At 39.0% G+C, this 18,780-nt stretch overlaps 1 protein-coding gene and 1 long non-coding RNA gene across 17 annotated transcripts in view; one reads left to right on the top strand and one right to left on the bottom strand.

Moving 5' to 3' along the window:
• Window positions 1-1,320: 1,320 nt before the first annotated feature.
• LOC138359005 (uncharacterized) lies at window positions 1,321-18,669 on the top strand. Its single transcript, XR_011225697.1, has 5 exons — window positions 1,321-1,572; window positions 9,757-9,919; window positions 11,386-11,549; window positions 12,796-12,894; window positions 18,571-18,669. It is a non-coding gene; the product is annotated as an uncharacterized lncRNA (long non-coding RNA).
• The window catches only part of LOC123745872 (rho family-interacting cell polarization regulator 2), a 287,993-nt gene continuing 287,707 nt past the window's right edge, over window positions 18,495-18,780 (bottom strand). For all 16 annotated transcript variants that reach the window (XM_069317523.1, XM_069317522.1, XM_069317524.1 and 13 more), the window contains one exon: window positions 18,495-18,638. The gene's annotated coding sequence lies outside the window, so the exon portion shown is untranslated. The remainder of the gene's footprint in view (window positions 18,639-18,780) is intronic.

The following is an 18,780-nucleotide window of genomic DNA, read 5'->3' as shown; positions in this document are numbered from 1 at the left end:
CAATATTTCAGTATATATTATTTATTTATTTATTTATTTATTTATTTATGCATATACAAGAATGTACATAAGGAATGTGAGGATACAAATATGGTAATTACAGTCTTGTAAAGCCACTAGCACGCGCAGCGTTTCGGGCAGGTCCTTAATCTAAGAAAATTTTAAGGAGGTAAATACTTGCAAAATTATAGACAAAAAATGATAACAGATTACATGAAATGAAAAAAAGATGAGAGAAAATTGTAGGTACAGTATATTAAAGCACATAGGTAGCTAAGATTGATTGCAATGACAGCTTGAATGGTAGTTGACAAAAAAATTGGTAGGTATAATACAGCAGAAACAATATAAGATTGGTTGCAATGACAGCTTGAATGGTAGTTGACAAAAATTGGTAGTCACAATACAGCATATGGCTAGCACATAAAAGAAGACAGCAATGAACACAATGATAAGGTTGTTTGAAATTACAAAAAAATTAGGAGATTGGGTAACACTAGGTACAGAGCAAATTTAAAGCTCAGTGTAGGAAACTAAGAAGATGAAGTTAGGTACTTTTTGGTTTTGCTTTTAAATAAGGCAAAAGTTTTACAGTTTTTCAATTCACTAGGGAGTGAGTTCCATAAACTAGGTCCCTTAATTTGCATAGAGTGTTTACACAGATTAAGTTTGACCCTGGGGATATCAGTTAGTTAGTTAGTTTAGTTCATTTATTATGCACCCCATACCCATTTTGTGGGCGGTAGTGGAAAGGGTTACAGAGGCACATAATGGGCTCAGGGACTGAACCCCACAATTCATTTAGCTAAGCAAGTTACAATCTTGATGAGCTAGTTACAAAATTCAATATAAGTCATCACATCAACAATGGGTTCGAGATCGACCTCAAGTACAGGTTCTAAATTAAGCAACTGACATATGTGGAGAGCTAGTGTCAAAATTTATATGTTTGTCCTGCACACCGCCCCCCATCCAGTGGGCAGCGGTGGATAGGTTACAATCACTTAGTTACTACCTACAGTTAGCAAACTGGGGATATTTGGCTAAAATTTCTGGTAGCAGATCATTTTGAAGGGATATCAAAGAGATATTTATTTCTGGTGTGGTGATAATGGGTCCTATTACATCTGTCCAGGGAGAGTTTCAGAGCATGGTTTGCATTTGCATTATATAAGCATAGTATATATAATTCAGTATATACAATATATAATAAGAGTGTCAGACCACGGAGGAAGAATTGAAACAGGAATTTCCTTTAGTACTTTCTTATATTAATACATGTTCAGAGCGAACCATTCCTTCTGAAGATGTATTAATATACGAAAGTACTTAGAGCATTCTATTGTGGTTTTAATATTGAACAATTATACATCTACGAAACAGACAAATCTGGTGTCCGAAATAGTAAAAATATTAGTGTGCAATGTGATCAATGTAAGGGGGATATTGGGTGTGCCTCGTATCCCCTACAACAACAAGAAGTTCGAGAGCGATGAGGACGCCACCTACTAGCTTCAGGATGTCGTCGAATCTAAATCAACAATATACTACCGCCGCTACTTTCTCGGAAACGTAAGTACCTGCCGCTTTACTTCTCTCACCCTGCCTAGCCTGGCCTGACCTGGCCTAGCCAGACCTGACCAGACCTGACCAGACCTGACCTGGCCTAGCCTTACCTAGCCTAGTCTAACCTGGCCTAGTCTGACCTGACCTGGCCTAGCCTTATCCAACACTAATCACCACACGTGACAGCCCAAACGAATCGCAAATAAGTACACGTAACAAGTCATATGTCCGGACACTCTTTCACCTTGGGGACTGAGTGGTAACTATTGTATAGAAGAGCCGGCTCCCTGAGAGTGGTAAGAGGGCGTGATAAGAGGCTAACGTGTGGTCTTGAAGGAAGTCGATAAAGCAGACAATTTTCAAAAGGAAGGGCAGCATAACGAGCAGACAGGAATGGACAGACAGTCAGTTATCCCATAATGTGTAATACGCCCCACACAGCATGGGTGGAGTGGGGGGGGGGGGGTTGTAGCAGGGCACAGTATGGTGATGGTGCGGGTGAAGTACACACCCACTGAATTCCTGCCATCAATAATTGTTTTCATAACCATTAGAACAATGGCATCCCTCCAGCCACCATCCTTCCACTGACCCCCTCCTCTGGTCCTCCACCTCAGACAATAACCCCCCACACCCCCTCTCCCTTCCAGACATCAGCATGTCAAAATCAGTACCATAATGTGTTTAAACTATTTAAACTAAGTCATTGTGTATCTCAAGGTATCTTAATTCATTTGAAAGTGTACATGTGCATTCGTTCATATACTCGCCTAATTGTGCTTGCTGGGGTTGAGCTCGGGCTCTTTATTTATTTTATTTATTTATGCATATACAAGAATGTACATAAGGAATGTGAGGATACAAATATGGTAATTACAGTCTTGTAAAGCCACTAGCACGCGCAGCGTTTCGGGCAGGTCCTTAATCTAAGAAAATTTTAAGGAGGTAAATACTTGCAAAATTATAGACAAAAAATGATAACAGATTACATGAAATGAAAAAAAGATGAGAGAAAATTGTAGGTACAGTATATTAAAGCACATAGGTAGCTAAGATTGATTGCAATGACAGCTTGAATGGTAGTTGACAAAAAAATTGGTAGGCACAATACAGCAGAAACAATATAAGATTGGTTGCAATGACAGCTTGAATGGTAGTTGACAAAAATTGGTAGTCACAATACAGCATATGGCTAGCACATAAAAGAAGACAGCAATGAACACAATGATAAGGTTGTTTGATATTACATAAAAATTAGGAGATTGGGTAACACTAGGTACAGAGCAAATTTAAAGCTCAGTGTAGGAAACTAAGAAGATGAAGTTAGGTACTTTTTGGTTTTGCTTTTAAATAAGGCAAAAGTTTTACAGTTTTTCAATTCACTAGGGAGTGAGTTCCATAGACTAGGTCCCTTAATTTGCATAGAGTGTTTACACAGATTAAGTTTGACCCTGGGGATATCAAAGAGATATTTATTTCTGGTGTGGTGATAATGGGTCCTATTACATCTGTCCAGGGAGAGTTTCAGAGCATGGTTTGCATTTAAGAACAGGGTTTTGTAAATGTAGTTGACACAAGAGAATGTGTGGAGGGAGTTAATATTTAGCAAGTTTAGGGATTTAAACAAGGGAGCTGAGTGTTGTCTGAAAGCTGAGTTAGTTATCATTCTGATAGCAGATTTTTGCTGTGTGATGATGGGCTTAAGGTGATTTGCAGTGGTAGACCCCCATGCACAGATACCATAATTAAGATAGGGGTAGATTAGTGCATAATATAGTGAGAGGAGAGCAGAGTTAGGAACATAATATCTGATTTTGGAGAGTATACCAACTGTCTTAGAGACTTTCTTAGTTATGTGTTGAATGTGGGTGCTGAAGTTGAGTCTCTTGTCTAGGAATAGGCCAAGAAACTTGCCATCATCTTTATTACTGATGTTAATGTTGTCTATCTGTAGCTGAATTGCATTTGATGATTTGCTTCCAAATAAGATGTAGTAAGTCTTTTCGATGTTTAATGTTAGTTTGTTCGTTGACATCCATAAGTGGACTTTTTTTAATTCATTATTCACAACATTATTTAGTGTATGTGGGTTGAGGTTTGAATAGATGAGAGTAGTATCGTCAGCAAACAGTATAGGTTTGAGAATATTAGAGACATTAGGCAGATCGTTTATATATATAAGAAATAGCCTATTCCTGAGCCTATTAGGCTCTATCATATCTACACTTGAACCTGTGTATGGAGTCAGCCTCCACCACATCACTTACTAATGCATTCCATTAGATATAATCATATATGATTACACATAATCATAATCATTCCATACACATAATCATATATGTGTACGTCAACGTATACATACATGCGTATATATACTTCATATTAAAATACTGATAAATGAATGACCATGAACAAATTAATTTATAATTGTAGCATTATATATAATTTTAATAGACTATTTATTTATTTTATTTATTTATGCATATACAAGAATGTACATAAGGAATGTGAGGATACAAATATGGTAATTACAGTCTTGTAAAGCCACTAGCACGCGCAGCATTTCGGGCAGGTCTTTAATCTAAGAAAATTTTAAGGAGGTAAATACTTGCAAAATTTATAGACAAAATAATGATAACAGTTACATGAAATGAAAAAAAGATGAGAGAAAATTGTAGGTACAGTATATTAAAGCACATAGGTAGCTAAGATTGATTGCAATGACAGCTTGAATGGTAGTTGACAAAAATTGGTAGGCACAATACAGCAGAAACAATATAAGATTGATTGCAATGACAGCTTGAATGGTAGTTGACAAAAATTGGTAGTCACAATACAGCATATGGCTAGCACATAAAAGAAGACAGCAATGAACACAATGATAAGGTTGTTTGATATTACATAAAAATTAGGAGATTGGGTAACACTAGGTACAGAGCAAATTTAAAGCTCAGTGTAGGAAACTAAGAAGATGAAGTTAGGTACTTTTTGGTTTTGCTTTTAAATAAGGCAAAAGTTTTACAGTTTTTCAATTCACTAGGGAGTGAGTTCCATAGACTAGATCCCTTAATTTGCATAGAGTGTTTACACAGATTAAGTTTGACCCTGGGGATATCAAAGAGAGATTTATTTCTGGTGTGGTGATAATGGGTCCTATTACATCTGTCCAGGGAGAGTTTCAGAGCATGGTTTGCATTTAAGAACAGGGTTTTGTAAATGTAGTTGACACAAGAGAATGTGTGGAGGGAGTTAATATTTAGCAAGTTTAGGGATTTAAACAAGGGAGCTGAGTGTTGTCTGAAAGCAGAGTTAGTTATTATTCTGATAGCAGATTTTTGCTGTGTGATGATGGGCTTAAGGTGATTTGCAGTGGTAGACCCCCATGCACAGATACCATAATTAAGATAGGGGTAGATTAGTGCATAATATAGTGAGAGGAGAGCAGAGTTAGGAACATAATATCTGATTTTGGAGAGTATACCAACTGTCTTAGAGACTTTCTTAGTTATGTGTTGAATGTGGGTGCTGAAGTTGAGTCTCTTGTCTAGGAATAGGCCAAGAAACTTGCCATCATCTTTATTACTGATGTTAATGTTGTCTATCTGTAGCTGAATTGCATTTGATGATTTGCTTCCAAATAAGATGTAGTAAGTCTTTTCGATGTTTAATGTTAGTTTGTTCGTTGACATCCATAAGTGGACTTTTTTTAATTCATTATTCACAACATTATTTAGTGTATGTGGGTTGAGGTTTGAATAGATGAGAGTAGTATCGTCAGCAAACAGTATAGGTTTGAGAATATTAGAGACATTAGGCAGATCGTTTATATATATAAGAAATAGCCTATTCCTGAGCCTATTAGGCTCTATCATATCTACACTTGAACCTGTGTATGGAGTCAGCCTCCACCACATCACTTACTAATGCATTCCATTAGATATAATCATATATGATTACACATAATCATAATCATTCCATACACATAATCATATATGTGTACGTCAACGTATACATACATGCGTATATATACTTCATATTAAAATACTGATAAATGAATGACCATGAACAAATTAATTTATAATTGTAGCATTATATATAATTTTAATAGACTATTTATTTATTTTATTTATTTATGCATATACAAGAATGTACATAAGGAATGTGAGGATACAAATATGGTAATTACAGTCTTGTAAAGCCACTAGCACGCGCAGCATTTCGGGCAGGTCTTTAATCTAAGAAAATTTTAAGGAGGTAAATACTTGCAAAATTTATAGACAAAATAATGATAACAGTTACATGAAATGAAAAAAAGATGAGAGAAAATTGTAGGTACAGTATATTAAAGCACATAGGTAGCTAAGATTGATTGCAATGACAGCTTGAATGGTAGTTGACAAAAATTGGTAGGCACAATACAGCAGAAACAATATAAGATTGATTGCAATGACAGCTTGAATGGTAGTTGACAAAAATTGGTAGTCACAATACAGCATATAGCTAGCACATAAAAGAAGACAGCAATGAACACAATGATAAGGTTGTTTGATATTACATAAAAATTAGGAGATTGGGTAACACTAGGTACAGAGCAAATTTAAAGCTCAGTGTAGGAAACTAAGAAGATGAAGTTAGGTACTTTTTGGTTTTGCTTTTAAATAAGGCAAAAGTTTTACAGTTTTTCAATTCACTAGGGAGTGAGTTCCATAGACTAGATCCCTTAATTTGCATAGAGTGTTTACACAGATTAAGTTTGACCCTGGGGATATCAAAGAGAGATTTATTTCTGGTGTGGTGATAATGGGTCCTATTACATCTGTCCAGGGAGAGTTTCAGAGCATGGTTTGCATTTAAGAACAGGGTTTTGTAAATGTAGTTGACACAAGAGAATGTGTGGAGGGAGTTAATATTTAGCAAGTTTAGGGATTTAAACAAGGGAGCTGAGTGTTGTCTGAAAGCAGAGTTAGTTATTATTCTGATAGCAGATTTTTGCTGTGTGATGATGGGCTTAAGGTGATTTGCAGTGGTAGACCCCCATGCACAGATACCATAATTAAGATAGTGGTAGATTAGTGCATAATATAGTGAGAGGAGAGCAGAGTTAGGAACATAATATCTGATTTTGGAGAGTATACCAACTGTCTTAGAGACTTTCTTAGTTATGTGTTGAATGTGGGTGCTGAAGTTGAGTCTCTTGTCTAGGAATAGGCCAAGAAACTTGCCATCATTTTTATTACTGATGCTAATGTTGTCTATCTGTAGCTGAATTGCATTTGATGATTTGCTTCCAAATAAGATGTAGTAAGTCTTTTCGATGTTTAATGTTAGTTTGTTCGTTGACATCCATAAGTGGACTTTTTTTAATTCATTATTCACAACATTATTTAGTGTATGTGAGTTGAGGTTTGAATAGATAAGGGTAGTATCGTCAGCAAACAATATAGGTTTGAGAATATTAGAGACATTAGGCAGTTCGTTTATATATATAAGAAATAGAAGAGGTCCTAAGATGCTGCCCTGTGGCACTCCAACGGTAATTGGTAGAGTGGAAGAAGTTGTATCATTGATGGTTACATATTGGTGTCTGTCACTAAGATAGGATCGGATGTAGTCAAGGGCAAGGCCTCGGATTCCATAATGCTGGAGTTTAAGTAAGAGGTAGTTGTGATTAACAGTATCAAAGGCTTTTCTTAGGTCAATGAAGAGTCCAATCGGAAACTCATTTTTGTCAAGGGCTGAGTAGATAACGTCAAGGAGACTAATGATTGCATCGTTGGTGCTCTTTTGGGACCGGAAGCCAAACTGGCAGGGGCTGAGTATGTCGAATTTTACGAGGTAGGAATAGAGCTGTTTGTAAATAATTTTTTCAAATATTTTTGATAGAATGGGTAGATTTGATATTGGTCTATAATTGTTTATGTCCGCCGGATTGCCTCCTTTATGGACTGGCGATACTCTTGCTTTTTTGAGGATATCAGGGAAGGTGTGACACTCTATAGATTTGTTGAACAGTAGTGCTATGGGTGGGGGCAAGGGCATGGGAGGCTCTCTTGTACACAATGGACGGAATTTCACTGGTGTTCCCTGCCTTGGTTTTTAGAGAGTGTATGATGGACACAACATCTGCCGGGCTGATTGGTGAAAGGAGAAGAGAGTTTGGATAGCTGCCTGAGAGATATGTGTTAATATGTGTCTGAGTCTGTGGAATTTTACTGTGGCAAGATTAGCACCAACCGATGAAAAGAAACTATTAAATTCATTTGCCATTTCTAAATCAGTTGACGGTATATCCCCATCCTTGTAGAGTTTTATTTGGTTATGTGAGTGTTGTTTAGTTCCTAGGATACTAGAGATAGTTTTCCAAGTGCTAATTACATGTTTATACATTTGAATGGTCCAGACAGGTGGCCAGCCTTGGACATATACACTTCTGGTAGGCACAATGACCTCATGTTAGACCCTTGATAGATTATGTGAGAGAGAGAGAGAGCTGGGGCAGGGAGGTGCGTGCCCCAGGGAGATAATCTATGCCCATGCCCCGCCTCAAGGTCAGTTCTCGAGTCACACCAAGAATAACAATCGAGCAAGTTGTCCTGACCAGGATGTGGCATATTAGGGAGGGTTGAGGAATAGGAAGCCTGTCTGATAGGGCTCTTGGCAAGCAGTTCTCCCTCAGTCTACCTATCTATATGGAAGAAATGTATCTAGGCCCTCCTCCCCCCTGCCTATTCTTTCTCCCCAACCTTTCTTCCTTCATTTCCTCCCTCCTTCCCTCCCCCTTACTGGTGAGAGAGTAGGAGTGTGAGAGTGGTTAGAGAACTCGTAGTTCTCACGCTCGTGAAATTGTCTGCGACCCTGGAGGAGTAGAGCGGAGGGGGGGGGTGAAAGTAGGTGACGATGGAGGAGTAGAGGGGAGCATTATATGCAGTGAACGTAGGTGTCTATGGAAGAGTACATCATAGAGGAGGGTGAAAGGAAGGTGACGGAGGAGGAGGAGAAGGGAGGGGGTATGAAGGTAGGTGATGATGGAGGAGTAGAGGGGAGGAGGGGGGCAAAGGTAGGTGTCTATGGAAGAGTACATCATAGAGGGGGGTGAAGGTAGGTGGCGATGGAGTAGAGCAAAAGGGGTGGGGGTTAAAAGTAATCCTGAGTTTAATTTTTTAGTTATATATAGTGACACCTCGGCTTACGAATGAATATTTATGAACTTTTCGGGTTACGAATGAATATTTATGAACTTTTCGGGTTACGAGCCTAATTTCTTCGAAAAATTTGAATCGGGTTACAAACTTTACCTCGGGAAAGGAGTTTGTTGATATACGTATGGGCTGACCTAGCGCGTGGTGGCATGGTGATCGCGCCTCAGTTTACCAGTGTCTCCTGCCTAGTAAGTATCGCGCCTGAATTCTTTGTAAAGCATTACATTTGTTTTGGGATTTTTGGCTATTTGAACATAAAATTTGTTATGATATATCTTGCCATGAGTCCCAAGAAAGCCAGTGGTAAGGTTCAAGCCAAGAAAACACATGTGAGAATGACCATAGAGGAAAAACAAGAGAGCATTCATAAACATCAAAAAGGTGCACAGGTTGTTGAACTAGCTAGGCAGTACAACAAATCTATGTCAACAATATGCACTGTACTTGCTAAGAAAAAGGACATTATGAGCATTAAAGTGGCAAAAGGCATATCAACAATCCCGAAACAAAGAACACAAACACTTGAGGATGTTAAAGTTTTTATTAATTTGGATACACAACAAGGAGTTAGCAGGTGATAGCATTTCAGAGGCCATCATTTGTGAGAAACCAAGGCATTTGCATGAAGACCTTTTAAAGAAAACCCCTGGAACGAGGGGGAAAAAGATGAATCAAGTTTGAAAATGTGAAAAGTTTGTGTGACAATAGAGCCTCGTGGAAAACTTTTGCTGTGGTCATTACCTGGTGGAATGCACCCAGGATGGAGTATTAGGGCTATACATCTTTTAAATCATAAAAGTAATAAACATTTCCCATCAACCTTACAAACAATATTAACCTATTTTCATGTATTTCCCCCATGTGCATTTTAACAAAGTTGCTAAATTGCCTTTATCATTCTGTAAAATTTCAATTACAGTACTGTATGTATAATTTTGTTAGTATAAATGGACTGAATATTCTGAAATTGCTATTAATTTTACAATTTCAGATTCAAAGGTGGTCTGGACACCCAATTTGGTCAGACAGGTGAAGAGAGCATTTAGGATAGTTCGAAGAGATGAAGATGGTCGCAATTGTGTTCGAAAAGGCAAACGCCCCCCTTTGCTCCTGACATTATGTTCAACCATTGACCTCTGCACACCTAACACAAGGTAGGTTGAAAACTCCTCTTTCATGTCATTGGTACATTAGCCAGAAACTCAGGGCTCATGTAGGAATATCCCTAAAAAAAAAAAAGTGGCCCCAACAATGCATCCTCCAAGTCTGGAGGATGAGCAGGAGCATTGTCGAGAAGCAGGACCTTGAGTGTCAAACTTTTCTCTTGCAGATATTTTTTGATGGCAGGGCAAACCACTCCACATCACAGTTTTTCTGCACGTTATATATTTTTTAAAACTCTTGGATTTTCGGAATGATACACGAGCAAGGGTTTAATTTTCAAATCGCCACACAGCACAAGAGTTAGCCTATCCTGACACAAGTTAGCCCAAGTTAGCTTGTGTCCGGGCAGTGACGTCTCCTCTTGGGTAATGTATGTCCTCTTCGGCAATTTTTTCCAGAATAGCTATGTCTCCTCACAATTAAACACTTGTTGTGGAATGTATCCATCAATACAGCACAGTGTATCTACAAAATTTTAATTTTTTACTTATATATAGTGTCACCTCGGCTTACAAATGAATATTTATGAACTTTTCGGGTTACGAGCCTAATTTCTTCGAAAAATTTGAATCGGGTTACAAACTTTGCCTCGGGAAATGAGTTTGTTGATATGCGTATGGGCTGACCTAGCGCGTGGTGGCATGGTGATCGCACCTCAGTTTACCAGTGTCTCCTGCCTAGTAACTATCGTGCCTGAATTCTTTATAAAGCATTACATTTGTTTTGGGATTTTTGGCTATTTGAACATAAAATTTGTTATTAAATATCTTGCCATGAGTCCCAAGAAAGCCAGTGGTAAGGTTCAAGCCAAGAAAACACATGTGAGAATGACCATAGAGGAAAAACAAGAGAGCATTCATAAACGTCAAAACGGTGCACAGGTTGTTGAACTAGCTAGGCAGTGCAACAAATCTATGTCAACAATATGCACTATACTTGCTAAGAAAAAGGACATTATGAGCGTTAAAGTGGCAAAAGGCATATCAACAATCCCGAAACAAAGAACACAAACACTTGAGGATGTTGAAAAGTTTTTATTAATTTGGATACACAACAAACAGTTAGCAGGAGAAACCAAGGCATTTGCATGAAGACCTTTTAAAGAAAACCCCTGGAACGAGGGGGAAAAAGATGAATCAAGTTTGAAAATGTGAAAAGTTTGTGTGACAATAGAGCCTCGTGGAAAACTTTTGCTGTGGTCATTACCTGGTGGAATGCACCCAGGATGGAGTATTAGGGCTATACATCTTTTAAATCATAAAAGTAATAAACATTTCCCATCAACCTTACAAACCATATTAACCTACTTTCATGTATTTCCCCCATGTGCATTTTAACAAAGTTACTAAATTGCCTTTATCATTCTGTAAAATTTCAATTACAGTATACTGTATATAATTTTGTTAGTATAAATGGACTGAATATTCTGAAATCACTATTAATTTTACAATTTCAGATTCAAAGGTGGTCTGGACACCCAATTTGGTCAGACAGGTGAAGAGAGCATTTAGGATAGTTCGAAGAGATGAAGATGGTCACAATTGTGTTTGAAGAGGCAAACGCCCCCCTTTGCTCCTGACATTATGTTCAGCCTATTGACCCCTGCACACCTAACACAAGGTAGGTTGAAAACTCCTCCTTCATGTCATTGGTTCATTAGCCAGAAACTTAGGGCCCATGCAGGAATATCCCTAAAAAAAAAAAGTGGCCCCAACAATGCATCCTCCAAGTCTGGAGGATGAGCAGGAGCATTGTCGAGAAGCAGGCCCTTTAGTGTCAAACTTTTCTCTTGCAGATAATTTTTGATGGCAGGGCAAACCACTCTACATCACAGTTTTTCTGCACGTTATATATTTTTTAAAACTCTTGGATTTTCGGAATGATACACGAGCAAGGGTTTAATTTTCAAATCGCCACACAGCACAAGAATTAGCCTATCCTGACACAAGTTAGCCCAAGTTAGCTTGTGTCCGGGCAGTGACGTCTCCTCTTGGGTAATGTATGTCCTCTTCGGCAATTTTTTCCAGAATAGCCATGTCTCCTCACAATTAAACACTTGTTGTGGAATATATCCATCAATACAGTATCTACAAAATCTTTAAAATCACGAACAAATCTTTCAGCCCCTACTTTGTCTGAGCTGGCACCCTCGCCATGCCTCACAACACTATGAATACCACGTCTTTTTTCAAAATTTCTCAAACCATCCCCTACTCACCTTAAAACTCTTTCGTATCTGCAAAACTCGTTCTAGGGGTTTTCTTTATAAGATCTTGCATGAAGATTTCATTGTTGACCAAACCACACACTGGAAATTGAATAGACGACGACATTTCGATCCGTCCTGGACCATTATAAAGTCGATTGTGATGAGATGAGGGAAGCAAGAGCATTAAGTAGGCAAGAGAGAGAGGTGAGGAGATGGCAAGTATGTACGTATGTACATGAATAAAACATGTACATACTTATACATAACGTGTGTAAATAGTGTAATAAACACAATAACAGTATTTTGGGAGGAGGAATGTTGGCGAGTAATGTGTTGGAGGAGGGAGGGAGGACTGGCAGGGTGTGGCAGCTCACTCATGTTTTTTGGGCTCACCATACCAACATAGTGGATCGTTATGGTGAATACATACGTAGATGGGTATATACAAAGTGTGTATATAGTGTAATAACAGCAAAAACACTGTTTGATTGTAGAATATGTCGCATATATGAGGCCCATAATTTTGAGCATAGCGATGTTCTATACTTTGAATTATATAAATTCCACAAATTACACACTTTTAAATAATATTACAGCAAAAAAAAAGAAGAAATGAATGAGAAACTTCAAAATAATTGCGCAACATTTTATTCGCAGCAACTGCCGTCGCACGGGGTGGCGGGGCCGATAGACCCCCATCGCTCCAACGCTCAGCGCCCATAATTTGCTCAACTTCCCAGCTCCATCGCAGCTAAAGTAAGTCACATACAATATTTTTTGTTTAGTTTCCCCGTGATCAGACTGCATTTTAACAATATAAGAAGAGAAACAAAATTTTTGGAAAGAATTTATTTCTTGTGCACCAGGGTGTTATTTGGAGACAGAGCAGTTCAGTGGTTAACTACTAAATTTTTTTTTCTCCCACACACACACCCCCCTAGGAAGCAGCCTGTAACAGCTAACTCCCAGATACCTATTTACTGTTAGGTAACAGGGGTCATCCCCTTTTGTACAAAGAATCTGCTAAAGCTTTTAGGGCTAATCTTTGACACTCGTTTGTCTTTGTCGCCCCATATTTTTTACGTCCGAGTTGAATGCTCTAAGGCCCTTAACTAACTTTAGGTCATGTCCCATACTTCTTGGGGAGCTAATCGACACTGCTCCTCTCTTTACATTCCTCTCTCGTTCTGTCTAAACTCGATTATGGCCCTGTTTACTCGTCTGCTTCTCCTTCTACCCTTCACCATCTGGACACACTGCATCATACTGGGTTACGGCTCAGCTCTGGTACCTTTCCTTCGACACCTACCCTAAGCCTGTATGTTGAAACTGGCGTCCTGTTTCTACAGGATCGCCATGATCGCTACTGTCTTCTCCACCTTGCACGGTCCTTACAGCACCCTCACTCTTGCTTACGTCATGCCTTGACCTTTACCCATCCTGTGGTTCCTGTTCTCCTTCACCACCTATCTCTTTCTGTACGGTTGTCTCTCTTACAAAATGCTCTTTCAGTTTGTGTTACCAATTTTTCCCCTCGTGTCATTCTGTCTTTGCCCCTATGGAGGGGAAGTGAAGGGTGAAGCAAGACCGTATGCCCCAACTTCAGGCACACACAGAAAATCACGTTTTGGTCCCGCCTCTCAACTGTGTATTTGAAGTTGGGGCGTATGGTGTTGAACTGCTTTAGCCTTCACCTGAGTGCTTGTAGGTCTTACGTAAGACGTTGACTCAAGGAGTGGCCTCAAAACTTGCTGTGATTTATGGGGAAATCCGGTTGTAAGACTTTTACAAAGTCAGTAATATACTGTGGTAGAGTATGCAGCTGCCAGTGCCTTGGGCAAGGGTTTACGTCGCCTCACAGCTCCAGTGGATTTTCTGCTTGGTGTATATCAGGTTGTGATTTTGTGTGTGTACCGTATTGTTATGATCGCCGTCTGATAAGTCCTTTCTGGCCTCAAGAGTCATTTTTACCCACCTAGAAAGATTGCAGATGGCCAAAGCAGTTATTTAAGTTAAGAAGGGACAAGTCTTAAACAGAATTTTGCATAATATTTGACTGTAAAGGGGTAAATTGAGGTAGATTGAAAAACAAAATGGTGAACCGGGCAGGCGGTACTCACAATTAGGCGAGTACACTCGGGAACTTTTAAAGTGCAACCAAACATGCTTCAGGCTCTCACAACAAGAGGTGAGTGGTGGTGGCTCAGGTGCTCAGCCAATCAGAGCACCTAAGGAGGGAGGGCAGGAGTGAGAGGGGGGTGGTATGTGGTAGTTTGGTGACAGTTGTGTGTAGTTTGTTCATCTTCATTGTAAGTTTCATGGCTTGGTGTGCATTTCCCTAGTAAATTTAATTATTGAAAAATTCAGGTGTTTGATTTTTTAAATCAACTTTTTAAATGTTGAGTTGTTAAAGCCTCAAAGTGCATGGAGTTGGTTTGGGAGTATGGCATCCTCATGCTGTTGCGTGCTCGCGTGAGGTAGCAAAGGTGATGTAAAGTTGTGGGGTGTACATGCTTGGGACGTCCTCTCTCGGGATGGCTGGTGTTAGACCTGTGTGTTTGTCGGTTGTTGAAAAGGCGTCATCCTTTGCTGTTGTGGTATTGATTTTACATTGTTCATCTTGTAATTAATACTGTAGTGCGATATCTAGGGCTACCATTTGTAGGTTTAAAATGTCTAATACAAACAGTTGTCCAATGAGTTTTAATAGGAAATATCATCCACCAAGCACCATTGTACAATTATATTAATTGATAGTATATGGATTGTGCAGAACTGCTTAGAATGATCTTTAACACTTGGCTATATTGGTCATGTCAAATACCTGCGCGGTGAATGCTCAAAGACCCTTTCTTTATTCAGTGTTGTCACATACCTCATGGGGGTATGGATAGGCAAACACTCATTCGGTTAAACTTGCCTTGTAGTACTTTCAGAGCTCAGTAATTTGGAATCTGGTTAGCACTTTCCAAATAAATTGACCTTTAAAGTGAAATCCTATTTAGGTTTAAAACATTATACCGAATGAGAAACTCGGATTATATAGCCGAACACCAGAAATGTTGTTATTCAATTTGGTTGCCTAAAGCACATTCAAGGACTACACATTACATGGCATTCCAGGAATCCTCTATACCTTGCCTTATGCTGTAAACATTGCCACAACCCTGTGTTTTATTGATTTAAATGGCCACAGGGAGGCATACAACACTGCAGATTATGATGTCATTAGTTATCCACTGTGCTGACAAGTGGGCTGACTGATGTTCGTTGACACCTGTATCGTGCTTCAATTTAATCGCCAGGAGATCACCCTCTCACTAGACTCGTCTGTAGGAAGTAGAGTATAGTATCTCAAATTACCTTGGATCATAAATAGCATAAGACTTGGGGGTAGGAGAGGGTTGCAGTGTTTGTCATGGCTCTCAGTTGTTCCTGGTATTAGGCAATTTAGTTCTGGAATCATTTTTGTTGGCCAATGTTAAACTTTTTCGAAAGTAGATGTTTTTCTGAAAGGGAAGGGGGGGGGGAACCTCTATGCTTGGATACAGTTATCTAAGTGAATACTTAGATTTATACAGTAGAATAACTACCTTCTTTTCCTTAGTCAAAAAGGTTGCTTGTTTATTTCTAGGGACTTGTATTTTCTTTTATTTTTAACTGCAGCAACTTTCAGTGAATGATAGATTCTTACTGAAAGGACCTTTACTTCATTGTTGTTGCTTTATGGTCATCTCATTGTGTACAGGGATTCTGTGAAGCTTTTGGGGTTAGTCTTTGACACTCGTTTGTCTTGGTCAGCCCATATCTCTTGCCTCCGAGTTGAATGCTCTAAGGCCCTTAACCTCCTTAAGGTTTTGTCCCATACTTCTTGGGGAGCGGATAGGCGCACGCTCCTCTATTTGCACTCCTCTCTCGTCCTGTCTAAACTCAATTATGGTTGCCCTGCATACTCTTCTGCTTCTCCTTCTACTCTTCGCCATCTTGATGCTTTGCACCATACTGGGTTGCGTCTCGGCTCTGGTGGCTTTCGTTCGACTCCCGCCCTTAGTTTGTATGTTGACACTGGCTTTCTCTCTCTTCAGGACTGCCGTGATCGCTACTGTCTTCGCTATCTTGCGCGGTCCTTCCAACATCCTTCCTCTCGCCTCTGTCGTGCATTGACTTTTCCTCCTCCTGTGGTTCCTGTTCCTCTTCATTGTCTCCCACTTTCTGTCCAGTTATCTTGCTTACAGGATTCTCTTTCTGTTCATATTTCTAATGTTTCTCCTCGTATTGTTCCTTCATTACCTCCGTGGAGAGTCCCCCTTCCCAAGTTTTCTACGTCCTTGACTTGTATTATTAAAGCCTTTACCCCTTCTACAATTCTGAAAAGGCTCTTCCTTGAGCACTTTTCTTCGCACTCCCACTCTATTTCCATCTTCCCTGATGGGTCTAAGTCTGTGGATGGTGTGGGCTACTCTGTTGTTTTTCCTGACCGTACTTACATGTGTCGCCTCCCTTCGGAGGCTAGCGTCTTTACGGCAGAACTTTATGCTATTCTCGATGCTCTAAGTCTCTTGCTTTCTCATTCTCATTCCTCCTTTGTGGTTGTAGTTGATTCTCGTAGTGCCCTCATGGCTCTAGGGTCCTTTAATCCTGTCCATCCGGTGGTCATTGAGATTCAACATTGGCTGTTTCTTATTTCTAGTAAATTTAAATCAGTAGAGTTTTGCTGGGTTCCCAGCCATATTGGTGTTTCAATGAGCGTGCGGATGCTGCCGCTAAGGAAGCTATTCGTTCTTGTCCCATCTCCCGTAAAGGTATTCCTTATTCCGACTTTTATCCTGTTATTCATTCTTCCCCGTTGGCAGGGTTGTTGGTCCTCTGTGGTTGGTAACAAGCTGCGTACTCTCAAACTTAGTGTGTCCCCGTGGCCTTCCTCCTACCACCGTAACCGGCGGTGGGACACTGCTTTGGCACGGCTGTGGGTTGGTCATACCCGCTTAACCCACGGTCACTTAATGGAGCGCCGCCCTGCTCCTTATTGTCCGAATTGCGTATTCCCTCTTACAGTTGTGCATATCCTTGTTGAATGTCCTGACTTCCAGGACGAGCGTGTGTCTTGCTTTCCGACCGTCCCTCGCAGTCACTTGTCCCTCGATAGAATTCTAGGTGAATCGGATACTTTTGATATCGTTCGCCTTGTGCGTTTTTGTTCTCGTATTGGCATTCTTGGTGATATTTAGCGCCCTCTGATTATTTCGCACTTTGATGGTGCTACATGGCCTTCCCGGTTTGGTGCCTTCTTTTGGTAATTACCTTACCTTCATTGTTGTTTCATTTTAATGTGGTAGTTGTGATATGGATTGTTCTGGCTCACGTGCAAGGTCTTAGAAAAAAATCCGTTTTATATTAAGAAATTGCCAGTCTTGTTACTATTTGTAGAGTTAGAGATCTGCATTAAGGCCTCAATATTATATTCTTTACTTTTTTTTTATAACATATTATCGGCAATTTTTGTGGTTGGTAATATTTAGATTAATGTCAGTGATGTATATGACAAGGGTTAAGACCCCTTGTGGTATGACTGGGGAAGAATGCTGTCATTTCTTTAACAAATGAAAGGGTCCTCATAACTATTCTTTTGTCCTTTCTACCATGTACCTGTTTGTTGCTTCTTGGTCTTTCATTTGGTACTTTGCAACATTACCAAAGGCCATTGTTTTAATAGCCAATTACCATTTCTAAAAAAAATGAGCAGGTTCATTAGGCAGGGTTTGTTTTTAGCAAACAAAGTTTTACAAAAAAATTCCATTCCTTCAGGACCTTGCAGATGTTAGGTCAAACTAATTGACAGTAATCTGTTTTGCCCTTTCAAACAATGATTGTTTTAATCTAGGTAAAATATTTCAGAATATCCAAAGTTTGGCAGACAAATCATTTAAGAGCTTTGATTAAATTTAAGTTACCAAAGACTGTGAAAACCATGTTGTATAGATGCTTCAGTGTCACTTTTCTAATGTTTTGTAAATTTAAGTGATCTTTAGTTAATTTAATCATAATTTGTACAAAGCTTAGGTGTTGCATAGCTTTAAATTTATTTTCAAATATGGAAACTAAAATATTGACTAGTTTCTTCCACTTTAATATTTCAGACTAATTTGCAATATTTGTTAGTTTATGTAAATTTAATAGGTAGTCCACTTTTACATCTTTTCAATGCATTTTGCATGCACCTATGTAACAAGTTACAAATAAGTACTTTGTAAAATTTACACCTATTCTGAAAGTAAAAAAATTTCAGATGTTTAAACATTGCATCAATAGTAGTAAACAATTTCCAGCATAATTTCAGGATAAGGTATATAAAGTAGTTTCATTAAAATTGTTTTATTTAATAAGTTTTACATATAGTATTTATAATACATCTAATATTTATTACTGTTTCAGGTTGTGGGACAGATGCTCCTAGATGAACAGAAGATCCAAAAGGCCAAGACAACTCCAGAGACAATCACCTGTAAAAGAAAATTAAACATTAAACAGGGACACTACTTTTATTATCATCTATGCCTAATAATAAGCCCAAAAAATCCTAACATCCTATCTTTTAAGATAGGCTCAGCAAGGCCTATCCCTTCCTCTGGTTTTATTGCAGAG

Source organism: Procambarus clarkii, chromosome 88, assembly GCF_040958095.1.
Source record: "Procambarus clarkii isolate CNS0578487 chromosome 88, FALCON_Pclarkii_2.0, whole genome shotgun sequence".
NCBI lineage: Eukaryota > Metazoa > Arthropoda > Malacostraca > Decapoda > Cambaridae > Procambarus > Procambarus clarkii.
This window is presented reverse-complemented; position numbering and strand designations above follow the sequence as displayed.